Source organism: Bacillus rossius, chromosome 12 (genome assembly GCF_032445375.1).
Source record: "Bacillus rossius redtenbacheri isolate Brsri chromosome 12, Brsri_v3, whole genome shotgun sequence".
Classification (NCBI taxonomy): Eukaryota; Metazoa; Arthropoda; class Insecta; order Phasmatodea; family Bacillidae; genus Bacillus; species Bacillus rossius.
In genome coordinates this window covers 31485928-31504362 of record NC_086339.1, presented here as the reverse complement: position 1 = coordinate 31504362, position 18435 = coordinate 31485928, and the positions used below count along the sequence as shown (strand labels likewise).

The window sequence follows — 18435 nt, the reverse complement described above, 5'->3', positions numbered from 1 at the left end:
GATATATATAAATTCAATATTAAAATACGCACATTAAAAATTTTTGTAATTAACTTTTTTCTGTAATAAAAATTCAGGATGATTTTGGTTTAATTGGTTTACGTATATTGCTATATTTTCTAAATCACATAGAAAAGGGAAAACAGTGCATCAGTGAAAATTCAAAAATTTAGTTTAAGTAATACTAGCCATACCAAAAGATCAATATGCGAGATAAGAAATTTGGTAACTGCTCTACATTTCAAATAAAAATGCACTGGTTTCATGAATACTGTAATGTATGCGTAATAAGGCATATTATGTTATTATACTAAGCATGACTATAACTAAAAAAATTACAGTAATTTAAAACGATGGCATTCTTAACATACAATAAGTGCGCGAGTCTTAGTTTATTTTTTAATTGGCTTCTTCGTCAGATGGAAAAGAGTTAAGATTTCATCAAGGAAAAATATATTCTCAAAGTCACTAAACCGGGAGATAGAAAATAAGGTAGGTACTTAATTTTAAATAAAAGTTAAAATAGACTTACGCTAAACCAATTAAAAATAAGTCGTAAAAATATTTTTATTTATTAAATATGTTCTATACTTGACAGTTCTTTGTGTATAATTCTTCAAAAATATTTGAAATTTAATACATATTTTCTTAAAATGGTAGAATATCAGCAATACCCGGAAATTACGTGAGCAAAGCCACGGGTTATTAGATACACTTTTATTATAAAATAAAAACAATTATGCATTTGTAGTTCACGAATGTGATATTTTGTTTATTGCTTCACAACATTCATTTGCCAGTCTCAAATTTCATTGTACCACTTGTCAGAAATGTCACCAAAAATGAGAGATAGTTTTTTTTGACGAATTTCAATTACGAGGAAACCTTTCGCAAGACTTTTTTCTTCGCAGTAGTCACTGGGACACCATTAATTTAAATCCACTAAGATAATAAAATTGTATGTATAATGATTTGTTTTTGTATATTTATATAACTTTCCAACCAATTTTTAATGATTTTCATGTGAATAAAAACTTGTAAAGCAATTTAATTAACTGTGTCATAATACTTCTGATTAGATGGAAATACAAACTTTTCATCAGTAATATACGATGATAAAAATATTTATTATTGTAAAATAATATTCACTGTTCAAATGCAAATTTAAATATATTATTCATACATGTTTCCTGCTAATTAATGGTTTAAAATAATAATTTTTTAATATAAAATCATTTTTCTCTTGTGTTAAAATGGGTTGCTAAAATGAGGAATTATAAATATGTCACTTACTAAGTCCGTGCACAGATTTACACAAAACAGCAATGTAAATAATCTTTTTTGGTAGTTTCTAATTTTGTGCCCTGGATAACATGAATTTGGTTTAATTCATACCAAAGTGAATTTTTTGAACAACTTAAATTGATGTCATAAACAAATATTTATTTTATATTAAAAATCCACAAACAGTTTTTAAAATATAATATTTATCACGCCAGATGGAATAATAAACAAAAAATAGCTCTTATATGTTGTCTGTGTTTAAAGAATTGTATTATATTTCATGGAAATAATATTTACCTTTCGGTTATTAAAAGAAAATATATTTGTATTCAAAATACTTGCGCATCGTTTTTACGAGCATAAAGGCCGGGATACATTCGCAATAGCACGCAAACAGCACACAGATAGCACACACGCACAGAGATAGCACAGAGCTTGATGCTACATTCACGCACAACACAACACAAAATAATACCGGAAGCATTCAAAAAAGTTTTTTAAATGTAAAACTCCCGTTCACAATTTTGGTCACTGAAGTTGGCATACGTGACGTTTGTTTAGATTCGTGTGTTGTTATTGTGGTACGGTTTTCGTTAAACCCAGAAATATTTTAAATATTTCAAATTTTACGTACAAAACACAATGAGCATTCAAAAATATATATCACTGTTTATTTCAAATCCGGCTTCTTTAACACATTCAGACACAGACTTCCAAGCATTTAATTTAGCTTCTTCATTTTTGTATCCTGCGGATCCCCTGTCATACAAAATATTTTTACTTCCTATTACAGCTATCAAAAAGCTATCAAATGTGCCTTCCATTTTTATGTTATCGCGTGTTTGAAAACAATAACAAACTACTCAAGTCAAGAGCACCAATACTTTCGTGACAATTGTTCTTTTATAAGCCCACTCGAGTAGTACTTAAACTGTTTGCTGATTGGCTACCATCATGGTCGCGCACAGAAAATAACCTAAAAGTTAAAAGTTAATGAACTTTCTGTGCGCCGATCCTGTGCTATTTTTCTGTGCGCGTGCTATTTGCCAATGTGGCAGCTCATATCTAATAGTGTATGTTGAACTTCTGTGCGTCTGTGCTGTTTGCTTGCTATTGCGAATGTAGCCCGGGCTTAACTTGTGTATCTAACCTCAAAGCAAGGAATATAAAGAGTGGGAACTCAATGCTATAACAAACACTCTTATTTTCTTTGGAGATCCGGGAAATGTGCTTTATTTATAAGCAACTTAACATAGTAAATCGTTAACTTTTCAGATCTATGTTGGCAAAATTGATTTTTTTTGTGGTCATTCGCTACTGGGAATATTCACCATATAACGTTTAAGATTATTTATTTTGAATAACGAAACAACCAAAACATTATGTAAAAATGCTTCATCTTATGTTAAAAAAATTATAAACTGCATAGCCACAAAGTATGACATCATACCATTAGTTTCTGTTACTAATAACAACACGTGCACGCGTTTGAACAGTCATCGCAGCCATAGTTGTTTCATAGCTACCAAAATCATTCAACGTTGTCAAGAATTATTCCAAATTATGTTTTGCCATTTTACTCAATGCGCCACTCCGTTAACACAACATTTTATAAATTCTGAACCACGAATGTCAGTGGGAATGTACACTATACTGTACATTCCAATCTGATACGCTTTAAGAAATTTCTGTAGTTTTCTTATTATTAAAACTTAATTTTTGATGTTGGCATCTTTTAACCGCACTTTTTTTTTTTTTTTTTTTCGGTGGCCGTACTCCTCCAATTCAGTTGCGCCCGCCGATATCTAAGCGCTCGGATTTCAACAAAAGGCACCGCCTCTCGATAGAGTGAAACAGAGAATTACGCGCACGACCTTGAAAAAAGCGACGCTACAGCGCTCTGGCGTGGAAGCTGGTAACTACGAGTACCCTCTTGTGGAAAGAAGAGCTGTCTAGCGGCGGAGCTAACAACTACCTCAGTTTTGGATCCGAAAATTGGAATAATAAATCCTATCCCCTCGCGACTTCTATAAGTTATATATATTCAATGCTTATACGCAGTGGCGTAGCGTGGGTGGGGCGGAGGGGGCGGCCCGCCCCGGGCGGCAGCCCGCGGGGGCGGATCGCCGGTAAAGCGGGTTGAGATCTGATCTATGATTCATTCATTACATGTGTCAGACACACTATAATGTTCCATTTTTATCTAACATTTTGCGCACCAACTATTTTTTAATATTTATTTAAAAGAAAAACTGCGAAATCACTGACAGAGCTCTTTATAACGTTTGTTTGTTTACATACGAACGGCAACATCGCATCACGCCGCGCCGCCCGGCGCGCGCGAGCCGAGTTGAGCGGCACTCCTTATTATGTTAATTACTCATACAAAATCTTTTGTTTCACGCGTCGGCCCGTGTCGATGCCTCTCTTTCGCACTCATTGAATTTAGTACTACGCATTGTACTGTAAAGTTTGACCTTAACCCAGGGCAAACCAAACAACTTCCGCAAACCGGGACACAGTAAAACTCCTATATTGCCCCGTACCGCGAGCGCAGGTAAACCCAAAAAAAATATTAAAACCCAAACTAATAGCAGGCTTAAAAAATACTAATAAGGTTGCGAACAGTGAGAGGAGGCAGCAAGTTAAAAAGACGCAAAATTTATATGACAACATTTAATAAATATATATATATCTTAAAATCGTTTCATCACAAATCGGCGCATCCATCATAAAATACCTAGCCTATTACTACTTATAAAAAATAGCTATATAATAATACTAAAAAAATACTTTAACAATTCCCCGAAAAAATTATAATTTGATCATATACTTCGGAGCTCCAAAAATTAAATATAATTACCAAAAAGGCATTAAAAATATATAAGAACATATTAATACAAATACAAATATAGATACGCACCGGGCGTATCACCGCTGTAAATACTAATTAACATAGGCGAAATGTAGCAAAAAATTGACACACCTTAACATGCAAATAAATATACCAAAAATTTAGCAAATTACAAATTATGGGTTTACAAGCCCGTCTCAGTTTAATCATTTTCTAACGGTCGACGCCTTTTTACATGCTTTATATATTAGCTTCACCTGTATGTTTGTCTGTCTGTTTGTAACTCTTTCGACTAAGTTTTCTTTTCTTGCAAAGCACATACTTTTACCAGTTTCAATTGTTCCTTCCTCTGTGCTAGCCTTTCAGCTTGCTTAACTATTTTTTTTTTACATGCTTTATATTAGCTTCACCTGTATGTTTATTTGTCTGTCCGTCTGTAACTCTTTCGACTAAGAGTGAGTGGCTCATCACTGTAAAATGTCCCACCAATTTCATTACGTTCGTTAGCCGAGCGGTCTAAGGCGCGCGACTTCTGTGACGTCAGCTTTCGGATTCAGCGAACGTGGGTTCTACTCCCAGCCACGCCGGAAAAAAAGACATGTTTTTTTTTCCGGTAAATTCTAAGATTATATCCATACATCTAACTGTAAATGATTCGGAGAGACTTTACCATTTCTTTGTGACGTTGCAACTCCAAATAGTTATCTCAGATGGTAATAGTTAGTGTCGGTAACTCATTTCCCTATGATAATTATACATAAATATAGTTTAAAAAACTAAAAAAAAAACATGCTTTTAAAGAATATCAAACCAAAAAGTTAAAAATAAATATAGTTTAAAAAACTAAAAAAAAACATGCTTTTAAAGAATATCAAACTAAAAAGTTAAAAATAAATATAGTTTAAAAAACTAAAAAAACATGCTTTTAAAGATTATCAAACTAAAAAGTAAAAAATAATTTTAAAATTTAATTTATGACAATAGTATATAAGCAATACTAGTATAAATGAGAAAAAAGCATGGGGCGCTTAATATACAAAAAATATGGCACAAAGCGCCTCAAGCTTCTTTCTCATTTATACTAGTATTGCTTATATACTATTGTCATAAATTAAATTTTAAAATTATTTTTTACTTTTTAGTTTGATAATCTTTAAAAGCATGTTTCTTTAGTTTTTTAAACTATATTTTTTCTTCTAGGTCTGGCAGGGATTGGGTGAAACACGCTGAACGTAAAATCCCAGTTTCAGTTTTATTAGTCCGTTAATTTAAATCCCAAAAATCCACAAATTATAGTTTCGCACCAGGGGTCTAAAGGGTCAACGGGGCAGTGGCACAATTACCTCAGATCTACTATGAGCTCCGCTAGACTATAAACTTGGCTATATTGTCGATTGAACAAGAATTGGCTGCTAATATTGATTTTGACAAAGTTATTTCTGACTTCGCTGCTCATAAGGCCCGTAGAATCCGCTTATAAAACCACTCATCCTATTTTAACTTCAATAAAAGGTACCTCATTGCATGTGAAATTTAATTTTAACTAAACACCTATAGAATGGGGGCGGCAAAATGGGTCTCCCGCCCCAGGCGCCGAGATGGCATGCTACACCACTGCTTATACGAACTACTATTCAAACCAGATCCATCTGTATACTCCGACATTGCCTTAAAACAGTATAGACATTTACTTGAAATCACGAATTGATATTTTAAAAATAATAATGCTTTTACTGGACAGTATAAGACATTGGAACATCCAAAATTCGGCATTATATATCACATGTTTGGAGGTATCAGATCGCAGCGGAAAGGTAGTGGACTGGTTTTAAAAACTATTTTATTTGAAGCGCAAAAAGGAGTATATTTACTGGGACGATCCAAATGAATTAGTTTCTCCACTTCGCTTGTTACTGGCTTCACAATCAGCCGGACATACTGGCCACAATAACGAAATACTGACTGTTCTGGAAGAACTGTGCGAAGCAGGTTACATATCATGAGTAAAGCCGGGATTGCCCGAGAGCTTCATGCTCCTGCAAGACGGAACTACAAACGTTGTAAGGTTATAGTGTATGGTCTTAATTATTTATTTCAGGCAGACCTTGTTGAGATGATTCCATATTCTTGAATAAACAAGGGCTTCAAGTACATGATAACAGTCATCGATGTGTATAGCAAGTTTTCCTGGGCTAGACCTGTACAATCGAAGAATGCAGCTTATGTAACCAAGGCTATGGCAGACATTCTGCGTGATGGGTGCATACCGTCACACCTACAGACAGATCTTGGCAAGGAATTTTACAATGCAACCTTCAAGGCTTTGATGAAAAAGCATGCTATCAATCACTACCTACTCCACATTTAGTAATGTTAAAGCTTCTGTAGTGTAAATGTTTAACAGAACATTGCGCACCAGGATGTGGCGTCAGTTCACAGTTAATGGTAATTACAAGTGGTTGGATCTTTGTCGAAACTTATAAGTGAATATAATTCCACAGTGCATTCTACCACGAAAATGAAGCCTAAAGATGTAAAGGATGATCGTCTGCTTGGGACTGTATTCACCAACACGAAGAAGAAGGATCCACGAAAGCGTAAAGCTAATGTTGGTGACATTGTGAGAATCTCCAAGCAGAAAGGTGTATTTGAGAAAGGTTTCACGGCGAATTGGAGTCCTGAACTTTTCCGTGTGACACACGTTCGTGAATCGGAACCCAGGACCTACTACATTGAAGACTTGGACCACAAGCCTATTCGTGGTGGCTTCTATGCTGAAGAGATCCAGCCTACAATGTATCCGGTCACATATTTGGTGGAAAAAGTTCTCAAACGAAGAAATGGTCAGTCTTTTGTGAAATGGTGGGGTTTCCCGTATCACTTTAATTCGTGGGTAGCAGATACAGAAATCGAGAAGTGCTAAAGGTGAATAACACCTCACTTACATTTTTTTCTCTAGTACTTAAGAATGATTATTGTTTATACATACACTACATTATTTAAAGTATGATTATCGTACAGGAATTATCTCATGTCATTTATGAAGTTGGGCAGTATAAATATATTTGGCTATTCGGTTGTTCTAGCTCCTGTGGCGTACGTCTGGTTTGTCTGCTTCGAGAGAGAGAGGGGGGGGGGGGGAAGTTTGGAATGTGTAACGGTTCGTTGAGGCTGTTGTTAACTTTCGGGAATGCATTAGTGATGGGCAGAACGGATCTTTTGACCGAATCGGTTCTTTTGGATCAGTTCCGTGAGATGATTCGTTCATCTCGGTCAATTCGTTCTTTTCTGTGTATGGGATCTGGCTCTTTTATCAGGTGTCGTAACTCGTTCATCTTTTAGAGTATTACGTACGTGTTTTTGTATTTGAATTTGAACATTGCTTTCCGTAGCCAGTGAATCACAGTTGCGTATATGAAACAAGATTATTTATATTTTATTACTTTTTAAGTTACAAATATTAATATATAGGCTATTTACACTCTAGTGACAGTAAAGTGTTTACATGTAGACCAACACATTTAGAGAAAAAAGACAAAAATTTAATACTACTGCAATTCAGTATGAAGAGAAACAAATGAAGTACATTAATTAACCCAAAAATGGTAAGTGTGAACATTTGTAGTTACTTTCCCTGTTATTTTTTAATTCATACGGTTTTTTTTTTGTTTTTTTAGTTTTTTATTTCCAAATTTGTGTATGTGAATGTGAAAAAGCAATTTTAAACCACTACTTAACAGTTGACATTTTCAGGTATAGATACTTTTCATGTTACCCTATTTTATTTGATTAGTTATCGTTTGCTCTTGTGAACATGCGCACGCTGTGATTACTAATTCTTCAGACTCCTGACGTCATGAATCATTTTACGAACGAATCAGACCGGGCGCGTGACCGGTTCTCTCATCTCGTTCTCTCGTTCTCTCCGCGTTTTCGTTCTTCCGAATCTTTCAAGGTACCGGCTCTCAAAGAGCCGGTTCTTTACATCGCGAACGAATCGCAAGATTTCGTTCTCTCAAAGATTCGTTCTTTTTGAACGAATCGTTAACGAACGACCCATCACTAGAATGCATTGAAGGTTGAGTTATAGGGCCTCACAGCATCGCTCCGCTAAGGTGGTAGCAAATACAGTAAATAGGAATACCGGACACTCGGTAGCCATATTGGAAACAACTGCGATCAGCGCTCCTATCGGGCAGTGTTGTGTGTAACGTTGTTAGCCCATTTGTTTACGTGTTTTGACGGTGATTATTTTGTGGTAAATAATTTATAACGCGCAATTGAGATGGATCCGCCGACATATGGTACGTGCGGCAGTATATGCGCAATGTATGGGTGCAGTAATTACAGAGTTCAGAAGGATGCCAAGTCATTTTTTTCTTTCCCGAAGTCTGACATGTAAGTACATTGTTGTTTGCGTTTTGCTGTAAAATTTTGAAGAGATTTCAGGTTGAAAAGAATTCAAACTATATGCAGTAGCCTGTTTCTTAAATTATAAGTAGTGAAACAGTATTAACTTTACATTTTGAGTTGTAATTATAGAAAGTTTTATCGCAAGCTTCCTGGGCATCAAGCAATGATAAAATGAAGAATAATGTCAAGGAGACGAAAGTATTGAGATTCACTAAGAAGAGGGTAAAGAGCAGGCTCTTTTACAGATGAGGAGATCAGTAGAATGGGGAGGCGACGGTAATAAGTACCTGGGAGTTGTATTACAGGAAGACCTTGGGTGGAAGGGTAAGGTGGAAGAGTAGTTTTCAAGGGAAGAAGGGGCCTGGGTATGGTGGGGAGAGCCCTGAAGGGTGCCAATAGTGTGCAGAAACATAAGGCATACATCTCAATGTTTTAGTTACAAAATATTCTTCTGTGTTTGTTTGCAGCTATAAAGAGTGGGTGCACAAAACAAAGAGAGCTGACCTTGATGAAAGTGTCAAACTTAGAGGTCCAGATTGTCTCAAATATTTGAAAGTGTGTGAAATACATTTCAAGGATGATGACTTTAGAAATCCAAGAAATAAATCCCAAGGGTAAGTGTTTTGTTTACAGGTACATATTTTAAATGTTTGGTTTTTGAGAAAGTTTGTTAAAGTCAGTTTAATTGTTCCATAATTGTGTTAGCTTTTTGAAAGTAATGCAGTGCAGTGTCTGTTACAGTTTTTGAGTTTAGGCTGCATTTGCAACAACATGCGCTGATTGTCGAAATCATTTACAACACCCACTCAGAAACTGTACAGGTTTACATGTAAAATTTTTGCATACTGTAGAAGTGTTGGAAATTATTTGCAGAACAAATTTTATTTTTAAATCACAATATAATTCATTACTTCTGTAGTCAACGTATAAGCATTATAAATTCGAAATGTTTCATTAAACGTCATAATATTCAAACCTACTAGTGTAATATCATATCCGTCCTGTGTATCTATTGGTAACGCAAGAAAAAGCACGTTAACATTTTTTTAATGTTTTACACATTCTTCATCTCATGTGCCTTTATTTTCACAGACAGGCACCATTTTGCTGCACCTCCCTACTAACTGCCAGGAAGGCCACGGTGGCCGAGTCAGTCCTGTTACCTCCCACCAGTGCGATCCTGGTTCATTTCACAGTGGGGCCATGCCCCAGAATTTTCCATGTAGGAATATGCTGCACAATGCCATTGGTTGGTGGGTTTTCTTGGGCATCTCCCAGTTCCCCCACCCTTTCATTCTGTTGTCACTCCATGTTAATTAGTCACCCTGTACCAGTGATAAAGACCTGGATTTTAAGCACTGACTTAAATCTCTCACTCTTATTCTAATGCTCTCGCTCCTGCCCCTCCCATCTGTTTATGTATGCCCATACACTTCACTATTCTGCTTGTAAACCCCACAGTCTTTGTCTCACACATATTTTCTTTTTTTCACTTCAGTCCACAATTGTACCTTCTGTCATAATTCATATTGTTTCCTCCTCCCACCTGTGTCTATCAAGTCAGGTTATGTACTATTGTTCTTAGCTGGTTGCTATAGTTGGTATGGATTGTTTGTTAAAGAATATCAGTGTGTTAATGTTATTTTGAAATCCATTTCCAGGTTAAAAAAAGGAGTTGTTCCAAGTCTACATGTTTATAATGGAAGCACGAAGGTAGATTCCAGGAGGAGTCCAAAGAAACGGCCTCGGTTGGATACATCAAGCCCCTCTAGATGTTCAAACAGAACAAATACACTGCCACAAGATTGTGAAAATTCAGGTAAAATTCTGTGATATTTCCTCCTTCAAGATTCCAGATTTGTGTGTTATTAAATAGCATAATCAGTACCAAGTATAAAACTCTTCAGTTGCTTATGTACAAGGCCATATTCTAATCAATTTAAGTATGCCAATTGCTTCACAAAACTAATTGTGCTTGTCATATCTTTCTGGTGTGGCCTTCTGAAATAAAAATTTTAAATTTTTTCAATGCCAAATACAATTGTAACTCTTGCTGGTCCAGCAAGTGTGCTCGAGGTCAGAGAAAATACTTAATTGCAGTTGTCAGTTTTTATGTTGTGTACTGTACAGCAGCATTTAACAAATCATTTGTGTTGGAATTATGTTTGTTTTCATTGAAATACTTGTCTGTTTTGCCTAAACCAAAACATTATTTTGTGGTGCATGATCACATAGCATTGAAATGATCTCTCACATCTGCGATCAATATTTACAAACTGGTTGGGCAGCGAATATAATAAGCAGTCGGTGACTTATATTTTTTTTATCAGAGTGACAAATGTAACTTCGATTGAAGTGGGATGCAGTGCAATTGTAATTTAACTTTTGTTTTCAGGGCCTCTTCCAGATGCGAGGCTACCAAAAAGAAATAGTACTGCTATTTATTTGCAAATGCAAGCTGAGGTAAGGAAGTTGAAGTTAGCACGAAGCAGAATTTCGAAATTGAAGAAAACAATACAAAAACTAAAAGAAACTAAAGAACTCCCTAGAACTTGTACTGATATTGAAGATGGGAATTGTTGGGCTAGTGTTTTCAAAGATAAAGATAGCTTCCTTTTCCACCAGCTAAAACTGAAATGTAAAAAACTGAAGGCTCGAAGATATACTGAGTCAGACAAGAGTTTTGCTTTAGCTCTTCATTATTGTTCGCCTGTTGCATACAGATTTCTGAGGAAAACTATATGCCTGCCTACTGTTCGCTCATTACGGCGATGGTTGGGAGGTATAGCTGTGTGCCCTGGGTTTGCAGAAAATATATTGCAATTGCTGAATATGAAAAGCAGACACATGCGTACAGAAGACAAAGTTGTCTCGTTGGTCATGGATGAAATGTCGTTGAAAGAAGCAGTATCATACCATGCTGCTGGTGACATAATTGAAGGGATAGCACCTTGGAAGTTTGATGTAAGCAGTACAGGCACAGGAGTGGAATCGGATATCCCTCTAGCAAACCAAGTGTTGGTTATCATGATGAGAGGTATTAAAACAAATTTCAAACAGGTAATAGGTTACTTTTTTTCAAATGGGCCTATTCCAGGAGAGAGTTTAAAAAACATCCTTCTGACCGCGATCAACAAAGTCAAGGGTGCTGGTTTCATTCCGAAAGTAGTCACTACTGATCAGGGAAGTAATAATGTCCAATACAGAAATTTATTAGGTATCACAGAGGAAAAACCATTTCTAGAAGAAAATGGGGAGAAGGTATTTTTTTTCTATGATGTTCCCCATCTACTGAAATCTGTTCGAAACAATTTCAAAAAATATGTTATTGTTGCTGGTGGAAAAACGTTTAAATGGAAACACATTGAAGAATTTTATCACAAAGATAAGGATATGTATCCTAGATTATCCCCAAAATTGAAGAACATTCATATAACATTGCCTCCATTCAGTTCTATGAGGGTGTGTCTGGCTGCCCAAGTCTTAAGTCACTCCGTCAGTAGGGGTATTTTGATGCATTTAGCGCTGAATAGCATGGCTCCCGAAGCTGCCCATACCGGAGAATTTTTGGAACACATGGACAATTTATTTGATTGTTTCAATTCGTCATCGCTCAGTGCAAATAACATCTTCCGAAAACCTCTTCAAGATAATTCAATACACTGGGAATTTTTAGTGAAGGCATCACATTTGTTAGAAACCGTTCATTTCACAGGTGGTAGCAGAGAAAAAATTCGCTGTATACGTGGATGGAAGACAAACATCTGTGCTTTGAAGTTGTTGTGGAATGATCTGTCTACAAAATTTCATTTCAAGTTTTTGTTGACGAGAAGGTTGACACAAGATTGCTTGGAGAGTTTTTTTTCTGTCATGAGATCGAAAGGGGGTAATAATGTGACCCCAGATGCCAGTAAATTTCGAGCAACTCTAAGGGCAGCTATGGTTCAGCAGCTTCTTACATCATCTCCTGACAGCAATGTTGAAATGGATATGGAAACATTTTTGTTGCAGCGGAAAGAAATAAATGATGCTAGTTTTAAATTATATATTGAGCCACAGGTAACACTGAAGGATTGCCCGGATCATATACCATTCTGTGATGAAATCGAAATGAATGCAGTTACATACCTTGCTGGCTGGGCATGTAGTCAGCTTCAACATGAAGACTGCAAAAGAAAATTTACCAAAGAGAACTGGTCTATGGAAATAGATGAAATTCACATCAGCATGAAAGAGTATCAAGGTTGTTCATTGTTATACCCCAGTGATGAAGCAAAGCAAGTGACAAGAATTGTACATGGGTGTGTTAAAAGTATGTTGAAGAAAATTATTTTGCAAAGTAATGTTGGTGTAAGATCTTCTCTAATGAAAGAAATCATGTGTAGGTTGCCATCTTTGTCAGTGTGTTCAGTGTGTAAAACCATGTTTGTATCAAAACTTCTTAATGCTAGTATTAAGTGTTTTGTTAAAGTAGTAAATGAAAGTCACATAATTAAAGCAAAGAAGAAGCAAAACATGAAAGCCAAGAAAATAATGCACAAGTAATATTCAGGTCACACACTTTCCTGTAAGGAATACCACAGTATATTAGTTATGTTTTATTGTGTTATGTTAGGTCTCTGTAACATAGGAAATAGGCCATTTTAAACTAAAATCATCAGTCATCCTATACTGTTTCCAGCCTGTCTACGGGTCAGCTAAGTACAATGCCTCCATCATCCTCTGTCTTTCCACAATTCCTCATCCTTCAATTTATTCCAGTCTTCTCCTCTATCCTGCACTGCATTTAAAATATCTTTAAAGCAAAAGAGACACATCAGTTAGGCTAAGTAAAAAAATTATTATAAAAATTATAAGCTTGACGTCGTACCTCCTCTTTATTAAACAAAAAACCCGGGTCACAATCCTGTCCGCGGCGCAACACTCCAGCCATGGCCTTGGTAGTGCTAACACTCGTCACCAGATGGCAGTGTAAATATAAAGAGACAATGTATCATAGTTATTTTATATATGTTATTATTGTAAATATTTAGGTAGATTATTATGAAGTGTATACTGGAAGTATGTTTTGTAGATGTGGAAATAATATTGTAAAATGCAAAAGATCATCATCATGCAAAAGAGATAGAAATATGTAAAACTTTAACACAGATGGTTCTAGAAGAAACTTGTATAAATTGTGCGGGCTAACAAGCCTAGACAGCTCTCATCTCCCAGATTACCTCAGTTAAAAGTGGTATCATTGGCTTAAATTCTTCATCTTCCTTTCCTTAGCTAGTGACTAGGGATGCAACATCGCTCTTAAAAACATCGATATCACGAACGTCGATGTTCAAACGAAAAAGTATCGATGTAAAAAAACATTGTTCTGACAACCGATACATCGATGTTTTAACCGATGTTTTTAAATATTAAAGAAAAACATGACGAAATGATTAAAATTATAGTATGTATACAAAAACCATACCTACTACAGGTTCCTGACCACAATATCCACAACCCATTTACAGTCGTGTCTCATGCAAAACAAAAAAATGTATTAAAAGCAATTGAAAAAAAAAATGGTTGTCTGTAAAGTCAGTTTACGGACGATAGTTTAACGTGAAAACGTCATAACAAAACATTGATGAAATGATTGCATACTTTTATGAATAAAAATGAATAATTTTTATTGAATTATCACTATTTTGTATGGATACAAAGATGGAGTGAAATGAAATCTACAATTTAATTGATAAAATTACTATTATTTGCACTCATTAATTCAAATATGTTTATTACTTTAACGAAGAGATTATTTAACAATAACTTTTATACATGTTTGCTATTTAATTTCAAGATCGTCGAGAATGTTTTACGCTTTTTCGCAATTACACATTTAACGACGAAGTTTGTTCATCGTGAAATTAAACGTAGAATTTAATAAAAATGCCCTTACAGTTAATAAAATAAGTATTAGTAAGTTTAAGAAATAATTTCCTCTTTAATCTCTAACCCATACACTCGTGGTGCGCTGGGGCTGAGATTAAAATTCGTTCATAATATTTTACGTTTTTATGTCTTCCAGTGCTCAAAATGATATGCAATTGTGGCCCCGGCCACGAAATTGTATTTATAATTCATTCATAATAACGCCCCTCGCGATAAACAAAGGAAAATATGTATTAACGAGTGCCTGGTTGCCGCGAAAGCGGGTAGATAGCCGATTCGTTCGGCTCGCGTCCGTCACCGTAGATGACAGCACTGTAGGGGAATAATATGATTTCGTTTTTATAATATAATTTTATAACAAATACGCATCCCAAATACACCAAACTTATTTATAATGTGTTACAATATTTTTTAAAACATTGTGCAAAAGATCCCGGGTGTAATTTGAATTATTATGTGTAACTGTAAAACACCATTGTGCGTACAAAAACGTATTTGAAAATTCAACATTACTTTTAAATAACCATACCGATTGTGCTGAAAATCGGTGGACGATCGTTAAATTACATAATATTAATAATTCAAACTACGAAAACATGAATGAAAAGTCAAATCGATGGTTGTTCCAATCGAGTGGAAGAGAGATGCGGCGCAAGCGTACAATGAGCGTAACGGGACACATCGTAGTGGGTCAATGTGCGTTACGGGACACTTTTTCGTGCGTGCAGCCGGCGTTCATCGATTTATTAGACATTGTCACGTCAACAAACGGATTTCAAAATTCAACATTACTTTTAAATAACTGTACCGATTGTGCTGAAAATCGGTGGACGATCGTTAAATTACATAATATTAATAATTCAAACGACGAAAACATGATTTAAAAGTCAAATCGAATGTTGTTCCAATCGAGTGGAAGAGAGATGCGGCGCAAGCATACAATGAGCGTAACGGGACACATCGTAGTGGGACTTGATGTAAGTTTTTGGACATACGCCATTGCTAAGAAATTTTTTCTGTTGAAGAAAAAATAAAAAATAAATAAAACCCAAAAAGGAAAAAAAAAACACAAAATTAAGCAAAAAAATTGCTGTTGTCAACACGGATATAAACATCACAAAATATTCCGTAACAGGAATATGGTTAACAAAACAAAGAAAAAAATGTACTAAGAGAACTGAAAAAACCCACAAATGATGATGACACGGAAATATTGAACCCAAAAAATTCAGCACAACGGTTGAAACGAAACAAAAACACGACAAAACGAAAAGACGAAACAAACGTTGCGTTACGGGACACTTTTTCGTGGGTGCAGCCGGCGTTCATAGATTTATTAGACGTTGTCACGTCAAAAATAGGGAAAAAGCATGAAGTGTATGTACAGGTTAAAAATGTAACATTAATTTTCTCGATAGAGCTAACGAGACCGTATCGGTACCAATCACTAGCTTGTATGCAGGGGTGCAACAACTAAATTTTCAAGGGGGGGGGGGTCAATATACCTTTTTATAAAGTATTATCGATCCCCCCTATTGAGGCGGGGGGTCCTCCCCCGGGAAAATTTGTATTTCAAGGTGGAAAATGGTGCTATACAAGCAGTTTTATTATCTAAAAATTGATTACACAGCTAGTGGAAATAACATATCCGACTTGTACAGCACTTTTTTTGCCCCCGATTGCCGCCACTTCAAGGTTTTAGAAGGGGGGGGGGGCAAAATACCCTTGCCCCCCTGTTTGTTGCGCCTCTGCTTGTATGTACAACAAGCTATGAAATTGTCCATGAAGTCTCGCTGCTTTTTCCCTATATTTTTCAAAATTTAAATAAAATTCTTATTTAAACAAATTTTTTTAACGGTATTTATTTTTTCCAAATGATTTTACACACCTTAAAGTACTGGAAAAAATTAATACTGAAATCAACCAAATAGTTCAGTATTTACATTTTTGATACCTACTTAAAAATTTAGGTTTTTATAGTAAGTATAGACAGTTAAAAAAATTGTATCTTGAAAACTAAATGTCGTATAGTAATGTTTTTTATATATTCAATAAATATTCATGAAATGATAGCCAAAATATTATAAAAAACTAGGGTAATTTTAATGATGAACGATGTCGATGTTTTTCGACTTTTTCATCGATGCATCGGCGATGTATCGCTCTTCAAAATATCGATGCTAACATCGATGTTTCATGAACGATACATCGATGTTTTGAAAACATCGATGTATCGTTTGCATCCCTACTAGCGACTCTTCGTGAGACCGCGGGCTTTCCTTCTCTCTCTCCTTCTCTCTCTCATTTTCTCGCACCTATCCGCTAGCGACTCCTTATGAGACCGCGGGCAATCCTCTGCTAGCGACTCTTAGTGAGACCGCGGGCTTCCTTCTCTCTCTCTCTCTCTCATTCTACCTCTCTCTGCCCACCCATCCGCTAGCGACTCTTCGTGAGACCGCGGGCAATCCTCTGCTAGCGACTCTTAGTGAGACCGCGGGCATCCCTCTCTCCAACTTCCATCCTTTCCGCTAGCGACTCTTCGTGAGACCGCGGGCATCCTCTCTTCTACACCCAATCCTCCTGCTAGCTACTCCTTGTCCGCACGTCCTCGGTCAGCTGCACTGGGCCGAACGGTCCACTCCCGCCTCAGAGTGTGAGGCTGCTCTACCCAAGAGCTGGCGCCGGGCAAACAACACAACTGAACGACCGAGCGACGTCCACCCCGTCTCCACAGCTTCACAAGAGACGAGGCCGCGACATTTGGCGCCCGAACGTGTGGCACTCCATCATCGAGACTACCAGAGTTCATGAACAGTCAGCAGGATTCGGCGACCCGAAGTGTGTATATTCACTAAACAAGTGTAGAAGAATGTGTGCAGGACAGAACTTGTAGAAATTCGTGACACAATGCTACCACACAGACTGACAACCACACGCGAAACAGGTCAACCACCAAGGGACTTTGACCTAATGACAGGAGAGGGACCGTGGCACAACACATCTGAGGGCAAACTAGTGAGATCAGAGTTACCAACTGGTACATTGGTTTGTGATACAAGAGCAACACCAAGGCCCACACAGGCACCAACACAGAAGGCAGGGGCAAACCTCATAGACTGGGAGGTACTTGCAAGCCCAGCAGTGCAACCAAACGTGCATATGGGGCGGACAGCTACCGCAACAGGACGCGTAGTGCTACCAGAGTTCAGTGGGCTAGCGCATGAGGACCCATGCGAGTTTGTGCAGTGGTGTCAGGGACGGTTGACACAATGCGGGGTGCAGATTGAAGAATGGACACAACGCACGAGTGAGCAATTACGCGGGCAAGCTCGTGAGTGGTGGAACCTGTGGGGTCGCTATGACATGCAGTGGCAGGAGTTCGCTACCCGCTTAACACGGCGCTTCGACGACCGCATAGCAGTCATGAGCTGTAAGGCTCGCTTCTACGGCGAGACCCAAAAGGACTCAGAGTCAGTAGAGCAGTTCGTGGCAAACAAGCTGCGGCTGTACCGACGCATAGCCCCAGGAGAAGACCCCGAGCAAGCTTTGCCAGAAGTTACTGCATTAATGCGAGAAGAGTTGCAACCATTCCTCAGGCCATACTGCAATGGGACTGTAGAGGACTACGTACGACAGGCAACAGCTACAGAAGGCAACCTAAGACACCTCCTGGGACGTCGGACTGGGACAACTATCCCCGAACGAGGACCCAGACATCAGGTTGGAGCACCTGCAGGGACAAGCAGGGCCATACCGCAGGAACGTCCATGGCGGACAGCAACACATGCGATCGAGGGCCAACATGGTGTGACAGACCAAAACACATCTCCAGGATGGCGGAATGCAGGCAATCGGCGCGATGGAGGCCGACCACCACAGTGCCGTCTTGGATGCCCACAGGGCACGTATCACTGGCATCAGGACTGCCAGAGACACCAACTGCAACAACAACC

General features: G+C 37.3%; 1 protein-coding gene and 1 long non-coding RNA gene across 2 annotated transcripts in view; both read left to right on the top strand.

The window, feature by feature from the left end:
- Positions 1-18435, top strand: part of LOC134537799 (serine/threonine-protein kinase Nek7-like) — a 66393-nt gene that overhangs the window by 27830 nt on the left and 20128 nt on the right. The window lies entirely within an intron of this gene.
- On the top strand, positions 8275-10678 carry LOC134537800 (uncharacterized). Its single transcript, XR_010076044.1, has 3 exons — positions 8275-8536; positions 9019-9165; positions 10213-10678. It is a non-coding gene; the product is annotated as an uncharacterized LOC134537800 (long non-coding RNA).